The sequence below is a fragment of the Danio rerio genome, chromosome 4 (genome assembly GCF_049306965.1).
Source record: "Danio rerio strain Tuebingen ecotype United States chromosome 4, GRCz12tu, whole genome shotgun sequence".
Lineage (NCBI taxonomy): Eukaryota > Metazoa > Chordata > Actinopteri > Cypriniformes > Danionidae > Danio > Danio rerio.
The window spans coordinates 67,552,798-67,560,059 of record NC_133179.1 but is presented as its reverse complement, the minus strand read 5'-3'; positions in this window follow the sequence as shown (position 1 = coordinate 67,560,059).

The following is a 7,262-nucleotide window of genomic DNA, read 5'->3' as shown; positions in this document are numbered from 1 at the left end:
AACTGGAAGACGGGGTTGACGTGTCTTGGTTGTGACAAATGACTTATTATTATTAGTAAAAAAATCTTACTTAACAGCTTTTATTCATTTATTTGTTCTTTTTATTATTTGTTTAAAGAGAAATAACATAAGTAAATGCATTGTTATACACAAATCATTATGAAAGGGAATGTTAAATTAAATACAGATATTTAATACCTAAATATCTTAATAGATCTTTACAGTAACTCTGTATTGAAATCAGGGAATCATTAAAACCTTTTGATCAGTGGAAAAGAGTTCACAGATTGAGGATCAGTTAGCACATTGTGTTTAGTGAATGTGATATTTTCCAAATAGTGTAAGAGTTTTAGTTCACAATTCATAAACAAGATTATCTAAATCAGTTATAATGATCAATTTACAGAACAGTAAAATATAATAATGAGATAACGAGGAACCAGAATAGTTTAGTGTAATCACAACTGAAACAGTCATTTAATAATAGTGTCTGACTCATTTTTACAAATCTAACACATAAATCATTACATGGGTAATATATATATATATATATCTGTAATATTTTTACATGGCTTTCCTTTACTTTATTAAGAGGTAGTTTCCTGGACCAAGATTAAGCGTAGCTGAAATGGCCATTTAGATCAGACTAACAGAAATGTGCTTTCCCTGTCACGGTTTTAAAAAGTCTAGGACTTAGTGTAGTCCAGGACTGAATAGGCTGATTTCCTGGAGGAACACTAGAGCAACTTCAGGACTAAACTGAGGCTTAAATTAAATCTATCAGGAGGCAGGTTTAACTTCAGATTCATTTCATTTGGAGGGCACATGTGTAACGAAATAAATATATACCATGTTAATAGTTCAGTATTAAATCCTGCTTAAATTGGAGTGCAGTTCCTGCTAGTTCGCCGGTGGCGCTATTGCGCACAGAGTCTGTGTATAGACTGCAGCAGAGTTAGGGAGAACTGCTGTGGATGTGGATGATAAGTTAAACCGTGTTGATCTCACTGTTACTGCTCTGTGTGCAGGTAATTTTCTATTATATTTTGTGTTAAGGTATTAAATGTGTTTATTCAGGGATATTAGTTACGCATTTTCTGTATTTTTATATTTCTGTCTTTGTTTTATATAATAATAATATAAGCTTTCAAGATAGACTGCAGCAGAGTTAGGGAGAACTGCTGTGGATGTGGATGCTAAGTTAAACCGTGTTGATCTCACTGTTACTGCTCTGTGTGCAGGGCAAAATAAAATCCTCCTCATCCGAGTCCAGTGTGTGTGTATTGCTGAAGGGTGAATGAAGTGGGTTCGGGAGTGAAGTATAAAGGTCACATTGGTGCCGTGACTCAGGACTTCAATCAAGGTGGTCGAAGATCATCCAAACATCGAACCGGTGGGCCAGTCTTCATCCTTCACTGCACAAGCCCAGCAGCTAAGCTTTTATTAGTTAATCCAGGACTTTATATCAAGGACTTTAAACAACAAACGGAAAAAAAAGCACTGATAGATGGACTATCTGACAAGTTTACACCAAAAAGTGGTTTGGTATTATTGAAACTTAATAGCACATCAATTTTATGATTTTTTTACTTTCTTTTTCACACTGAATGCACTACTTAATTGCTTATGGAGCACGCAAAGTTGACTAAATCCCATTATGTGGGCACTCCTGTTGGTATTGGTCGAGGAAGAGGTTTATTAGCAACACCAATTCCCTTCCCGGACATTAGCCCTAGCCCTACTATGTGTGGTGTAAACAATAATGTTGGGTTAGAAGCGAATGTAATTCATTGTCAGGATTCTAATGTGGACCCTGTTTATGTGAATTATACTAGTTCTGACAGTGCCCAGCCAATTAACACCTCAACCCCAGTCTCTGCCAATGACATGATGAGTCAGATGGGTAACATAGTACAGCTAGTAGGTCAACAGTTAGCGGATAGCATACTTACACACTTGAATTTGCACAGTCAAACAGAAGGGGCATCAAGGCATACTCAAACTGATCATGGTAGTAAATACACACCTGAGCAAAAGTCCATGTTAAATGCATCACAGATCCAAGTAGTACGGCAAAGGGAAATTAGAGACCCTCTGATTTTCAAAGGCAACAAAACGGACACTGTTACAGTCGAAGAATGGGTGGAGCTCATGAAAAACTTTATAAGGAAGGGAGTTTTGCCTATTGATGAACAGGGGGAGGAAATTTTGATACATTTGAGGGGCAAAGCCAAAGATGTTGTTAAAGTGGGGATGCTGTCAAGCAGTTTGGATATCAAATCAAATCCTGATGCAGTTTACACTCTATTACGAAAGCATTTCAGTTGCCAACAGTATTCTCCTATTCCGTTACAAGATTTCTACACTACACTCCCAGAACCTCAGGAGGATCCCTTCGATTACTGGCTGCGTTTAAACCGTGCTGCAGATATCACAGTTGAGTGTCTAAAACAACAAGGAAAGGTGCTAGACAATCAATTAATCGAAGTCACACGCATGTTTATTCGGAATTGTCCAAATTCAGAGCTTGCACTGACATTTCGCTCAAAAACCATCGACAAATGGACAGCTCATGAAGTGCATGAGATTCTGAATGAGTATCATTTGGAAAAAAACCTCAGCGCTTCTGGAAAAGCACATGGGCTTTCTCAATGTGAGAAGAAATTTTCTGTGAATGAGATGCATGTTAGTCCTAGCTCTTGCACAGTAAAAGTTGAACAGGATTCACTTCAGTCTAAACCATCTGAAAACATGGCTCTAGAAAAGGTGATTGATATGCTGGAAAGAGTACTGATGAATAATTGTAGCAATGCACAGGCTACTAAGCAGAATTGGAATAGAAGCAACATGCCCAGAATTCCGGGTTTGAATGATTCACCATGTCTAGTGTGCAAAGACCCCTCACATTCTGCTTTTACTCACTGTAGAGATAACAGGCTGTGCTTTCTGTGCTTCTCATCTGGCCATGCCAGAAACAAGTGTCCAAAGGAAAGGAGAAATTCTACCTCAGTTAATCAGCAGGCAAACTAAATGATCTATGTGTGAGGGAGGATCACGTAGATCTTAAGAGTGAATCTCCCATAACTGATTTTGATGATGTAATGGATTATGAGTCTTTATGCCAAATGATCAGTGAAACATCTCCACATAAAACTGTTATATTTCAGGGGGTGCAGAAAGTTCCAAGAGCTGATAGTTTGTTCCACACGTCTGTTTCAGTTGAAAAAGATCTTATCCTTAAATCTTTAATCGATAGCGGATCAATGGCGTGTACTATTAGCGAGTCCACTGAAAAAAAGCTACTGGAAAGCAACCCAACAATTACCAGTCAGTCAGCACAAGACATTGTTATAGTTGGTTGTGGTGGTCACCATATTACCCCTACCGCAGTTTATGATCTCAAAGCTACAGTGTACGGCTGCCCCATGTTAATTCCTGCTATGGTTGTGCCTGGACAAACTGAAGAGATGATTTTGGGCACAAATGTCATAAAGGAACTTCTGATGCATTTGAGAGAAACTAATGGCTACTGGAGGCTCATGTCTAAGTCAAATGACAGTGAGAGTGATGAATGCTCTATGTTTCTATCTCTTCTCTCTAAAACGGAAAGATGGAGAGGAGAATCCATACCAAACAAAGTTGGTACTGTAAAGTTACACAGGAGTGTTGTTTTAGAGCCACAGACTGTCTTGTCAATTGGCAGTACTGTTGTTGTAGAGCCGACAATGTTCAGATCAAGACCGAGAAACATACTGGTCGGGAGGATCATAACACCACTATGGGGAGATGGTTCTATCCCCTTAAAAGTCATCAACCCCACTAATCGCAGAGTTGTGTTAAAGAGAAATGCAAAAATAGCTGATGTGTCACCTTGTATTGCCGTTCAAGATTTACCGCTGCCAAGACAGATTCACTCAAATTTGCAGTGTACTGAAAAACCCTTACCGGTTAGGTAAGAGGATGAGATGAAGCAGGTCTTGAGTGACTTGAATCTTGGGGACCTTGATTTGGAGTCATGTGAAGTGTCAGCTCGCTGGAAAGACAATTTGTTGAGCATTATTGAGAGGTATGAGTCTGTTTTTTCTAGAGACAAAATGGATTGTGGAGAGGCAATAGGATTTGTCCATCGAATTAACCTCACTGATGAAAAGCCTTTTCGTTTTCCATACAGGCGTGTACCACCAAGCCAGTATGCCAAACTGAGAATAGCTTTAAACGAAATGGAGGAAAAAGGAATAATTCGCAAGTCGCATAGCGACTATGCGTCCCCACTCGTACTCGTTTGGAAAAAAAATGGCGATCTCAGGATCTGCACTGACTTTAGGTGGTTAAATGCGAGGACTGTTAGAGATGCCTACCCGTTACCTCATCAGTCTGATGTGTTGGCTGCTTTGGGTGGAAACTCATTCTTCTCAACAATGGATCTCACCTCGGGGTATTATAATGTTCCACTGGAAGAAGGACACAAAAAGTACACTGCTTTCTCTTCCCCATTTGGACTTCACGAGTATAATAGGCTCCCTCAGGGTCTCTCTAATAGCCCTGCCACTTTTATGAGAATGATGATGTCAGTCTTTGGAGATGAGAATTTCAGCAGTGTTCTCTGTTACCTTGATGATTTGATGGTGTTTGCCCTTTCCGAGTCTGTGGCCCTTCAACGTCTTGAAATGGTTCTCTCACGGTTGTCCCATCACAATCTGAAACTGGCTCCAAAGAAATGTTGTTTTCTGAGACGCTCTGTTAAATTCCTTGGACACATCATTAGTGAGGAAGGAATTAAGACTGACCCAGGGAAAGTCGAGGCAATTAACATGATTCAAGCTTCTGATTTAATGGAACCTGATGGAAAAACACCCTGTCAAAAAAAATCAGATCCTTTCTCGGAATGGTGTTATATTATCAACATTTCATTGAAGGATGTTCGGCAAAAGCTAAGCCTCTATTCAAGTTGACATCAGGCACAGTCAAACAGACTCCTGTCATGAAAGGACGCAGACCAAAAAAGAAAGTTACTTACCTAAAACTTTCCCCAGCCGACTGGACAGCAGAATGTGAAGAGGCTTTACAGACTCTGAAAGTAGACTTGACAAAAAATGTGACATTGGCTCACCCAGATTTTGACCAACCTTTTATCTTGGCTGTCGATGCATCTTTTGATGGTGTTGGAGCTGTGTTGTCGCAAGTTTTGCCAGGTGAGGATATTGCCAGACCCATATCCTTCGCTAGCCGAACTTTATCTCGCTCGCAAATGAACTATCCAGCCCATAGATTGGAGTTCTTTGCTTTAAAGTGGGCAATCACCGAGAAATTTAGCCACTGGTTGAGAGGAAGACACTTTACGGCATGGACTGACAATAATCCTCTAACATATATTTTAACTAAACCACGACTTGATGCATGTGAGCAAAGGTGGGTGGCAAAACTTGCTTCTTACAGCTTTGATCTAAAGTATGTCCCAGGAACAAAAAATGTTGTTGCGGATGCTCTGAGCCGTGAGCCATTTGTTGAGTCTTGCATAGGACACCGCCTCATTACTGAACCATACTTATCTCTCTTGAAGGATGTCAGTGGTGTTGTTGATAATTCAGTCCAAGATGCTTTCAAGTGCGTAAATAACCATCAATCAGTAAAGAAAGTTGGTGAAAATTCATGTGACTCTACCAGTGATGAATCCATGCATTCAGGATCTTTTGGAAATCAGGAAGTTTCTGCTGTACTAGCAGCACATTCGACTGGTGGTTTGAGTGAAGTGATGGGGGCAGTTCCTCCTCTCTTTCAACCACAACAGGATAGTCCTCCTTTGCTACACAGTACCATCATTAGTGAGCAGGGGCAGGATACCACTTTGCATCGGATTCTCTATTATATTGAGCGACGTCAAAAACCATCTAAGAAAGAACAAGCAAAGGAGACTAAAAGTGTTAGACAACTACTAAAACATCATGACAAACTGGCTATTTGTAATGGAGTGCTTTATAAGGTGAAAAGAGATCCAAAACTGAACAAGAAATTGTACCTTGTTGTTGTACCTGCTTCATTGAAGGCTCAAGTTCTTCATGGAATCCATGATGCAGCAGGACATCAAGGGCGTAGTAGATCACTATCACTGGCAAGACAACGGTTCTTTTGGATCGGAATGAAAAAAGATATCGATGATTATGTGAAGACCTGTCATCGATGTGTAGTTGGTAAAACCTCAGAACCCAATGCTTGTGCTCCATTGGAAAGTATCCGAACATCTGAACCCTTGGAACTAGTCTGCATTGACTTCTGGTCGGCAGAGCTCAGAGATGGGAAATGCGTGGATGTGCTAATAGTGACTGATCATTTTACAAAAATGGCTCATGCGTTCCCATATCAGAATCAGTTGGCCAAGCAAGTTGCGAAGAGGCTCTGGAATGACTTCTTTCTGGTTTATGGATTCCCCAAAAGAATTCACTCTGACCAAGGGGCTAATTTCGAGAGTAAACTAATCAAGGAACTATTGACCATGGCAGGTGTAGACAAGTCACACACTACACCATACCACCCCATGGGTAATGGCATTGCAGAAAGGTTCAATAGAACACTTGGAAGTATGATCAGGACGTTGCCTCCTAAAACAAAGTCAAAATGGCCACAAATGCTACAGCAACTTACCTTCTGTTATAACTGCACAGAACATGAGACAACGGGTTTTGCGCCATTCTTTCTCATGTTTGGCAGAGTTCCTCGTCTCCCAATTGATGTTTTATTTCAGAATGTGCTTCTTAATGAGGATGTTGTGGATTACAAGGACTTTGTGTCCACACTGAGAAGAGACTTGCGAGAAGCAGCTCGTATAGCTCAGATGCACACTCTAAAAGAAACGGACAGACATGGCAGACTTTACAACAGGAAGGTGAAGGGTTGCCCATTAGCTGTTGGGGATAGAGTGTTGGTTGCAAACAGAGGTGAAAAAGGAAGAAGAAAAGTTGCTGACAAATGGGAGTCATCTCCATATGAAGTCATAACGGTGTATCCTAATATCAATGTTTACAGGATTCGGGAAGTCAACTCTGACAAAGTGAGGGTAGTTCTTAGAAATCTGCTGTTACCTGTGAACTTTCTTCCAGTTGATGAACCCCAAGAACATCTGCTATAAGATTGGGGTTAGGCGCCTCCCTTATCTTATTGTACTCCTCATAGGAGAATATATTGATTGACAGAATCATACTCCATATGTTTTTTTTTCCCCTTCTTCCTTTATTGATTGAATACATGAAGTAGATGTCCCATGTATT